Source organism: Cynoglossus semilaevis, chromosome 9, assembly GCF_000523025.1.
Source record: "Cynoglossus semilaevis isolate Cse_v1.0 chromosome 9, Cse_v1.0, whole genome shotgun sequence".
NCBI lineage: Eukaryota > Metazoa > Chordata > Actinopteri > Pleuronectiformes > Cynoglossidae > Cynoglossus > Cynoglossus semilaevis.
In genome coordinates this window covers 583,058-585,753 of record NC_024315.1, presented here as the reverse complement: position 1 = coordinate 585,753, position 2,696 = coordinate 583,058, and positions in this window count along the sequence as shown.

The following is a 2,696-nucleotide window of genomic DNA, read 5'->3' as shown; positions in this document are numbered from 1 at the left end:
CAGCAGTCGCCACCCAAATCACATTGCACCGTACCAAACCTTCCTGCGGGTGGTGAGTCCACTGGAAGGTACCAACCGCCCTAACCGGGAATCGAACTTGCCCAGGAGGTGAACTCTGGGGTTCCACACCAATGACAGAGACATTGCCTCTGGGCCAAAGCGCCACCTGACAACACTTAGTTTCATTTATTTTTATATTATCGTCTTAGTTTGGTGGAGTGAGGTGACCACCGCACTCTCTTCCTCATACACACTGGCTCTCACCACACCTCCTCACTCCCCCTCCTATACCAACAACTGTTAATTCCTTCATAACACATGAACGGAACATAATGAACAATGAACAAGTCTCCAGTCACCAGATGGCAGCATTGCATACAAACAACTGTAGGAGTTACTGTCACCAGCATTCTGCATACAATCCCCTGATTATTGAAATAGATTAATAGCATTTTCATTTTCGGAGGAAAATCCCATAATTATTCCTACAGATGTTTCATAATTATGCTAATATCGGGATGTCCGATAATATCGGTCGGACATCCCTAATTTATATGTATACATGCACATGTATTTTAAGTCACAACCAGACCAAGTTGGTCAGACCACTGATGAAACACAGCACGTTGTTTTTATTACGGTTCTCCACCAAAAATCTGGGAGCCGTTGCAGAGTCGCGTACATTACCTCACACATCAAGCAAAAACTAATTTTATTATTTTAGCTTGCTACAATACTACAGTTGGTTTTTTTATTACAGAACCTAATTATTCTTTTTTTTCTGTGTGTCGTTTTCTAGGCCCAGCAATCAAGTAACTGTTGAAGACCCGGCAGTATTGTACAGCACAGTCAAAAAACGTTGCTCTTAAAAGTCGAAACCTGACTCAGCAGATACAGTATTATTGTAGACATTCATCTTTCCCATTACACAGGCCACTTGCGTTGTAAAATTCCTGTCATTAAATCATAATTTCGCAGCGCAGCGGACCCTTTTAACATTAGTCAAATGAAAATACCACAAAGCCGAGCTACTAGGTGGCAGCACTGATAGACAAGCACTGCAAACCTTTTACTGAGGGCGGAGGCATTAAAACCTCCGTGATGAAAGTGGTAGAGACAATTTGACCTGGGATGAACCAAGCATTTGCCAGTGTTTGCTTGGCTCTTAACTAAGGCTGCCCCTCCTTATACACAAAACACACTTAGTTTGGTGGAGTGAGGTGACCACCGCACTCTCTTCCTCATACACACTGGCTCTCACCACACCTCCTCACTCCCCCTCCTATACTAACAACTTTTAATTCCTTCATAACACAATAACGGAACATAATGAACAATGAACAAGTCTCCAGTCACCAGATGGCAGCATTGCATACCAACCCCTGTAGGAGTTACTGTCACCAGCATTCTGCATACAATCCCCTGATTATTGAAATAGATTAATAGCATTTTCATTTTCGGAGGAAAATCCCATAATTATTCCTACAAATGTTTCATAATTATGCTAATATCGGGATGTCCGATAATATCAATGTGCATAGGGCCCCGATGTTTGCGGAGGGGTCCCATTTTGAGCCGTATATGAAAAATCGCGTAACTGACGCCCCAGGGCTGGCAAACTGAGCAGCTCGTGGTCCAATACCGAGTGATACACGTTACCATCGCCATCTACTGGGGAATCTAATTCATAACAGCCATAGCTGTTAACAAGGGCAGTTGTTAGAATATAAATATGTAAAGCGGATACATTTCTTGACAAGAAATATACATTTTGAAATATAACTATGATCAATCAGCATGTTTCCCTATAACTGTATTAAATATTATTATTAATAATAATAACTACAGTGATGGTGATAATACAGACAATAAAGGCAATGTAACAAAACAATACTTGTAATTGCAGTGTTTTGGAATTTTTAATACTAGTATAGTGCCTTCCCAAAACACGAGGTTAAACGCCAGAGAAGAAACCACGAAGACGTTTGCAGACTGTATTTCCCGTTAGACACACAACATAAACACAAAATAAAGTGTACTTATCCTACTACACAAAGTAATGATGAAATATATTACGAAACCAATAAATTAAACAACATGTACACTTAGGGCATTGCATTATAACATTTCAGGGTAACTGGCAACTGGTGGAAACAAAGTGATTAGAATCTCCATGTCATCGCTATTCGCACATCTATTACTAACTCAAGCAGGCGGAAACGGATGTACCACCGTAAACCGGAAGTGTCGCGAAAAACAGAACGCTGTTTTGTTTAAAAACGATAAATAGAAAAGAAACTATGTATCATTTTTCTTCTGCCAAATAGTTATTCATTATGGAAACAATGCTGTTCCAAGGACATTGTTTCTTAGTGAAACTCACTTTGGTGAGACTGGTTTGGTTCTTACAGGCCACAGGAATACGTTTTCACACATTTCTAAACAAATAAAAACAAGTTGAGCTTGCACAAACCACAACTCACTTCTTTATTTTACTCTCTCTTTCTATCAGCTTCAACTTGTATGTAAATGTTGTCCTGTAAAGAGGAAGAAAGGTGGGTGTATTAACAGAATGAATTTTAACTTCTGCTCACTGTTCTTTCCATGAGTGACAGAGTGACAACCTCACGTACCTAGTTTACTTTTTATTTTAATACAGTCTTTTTTTTAGTTTATTGTAAAGTAGAGATGAGATC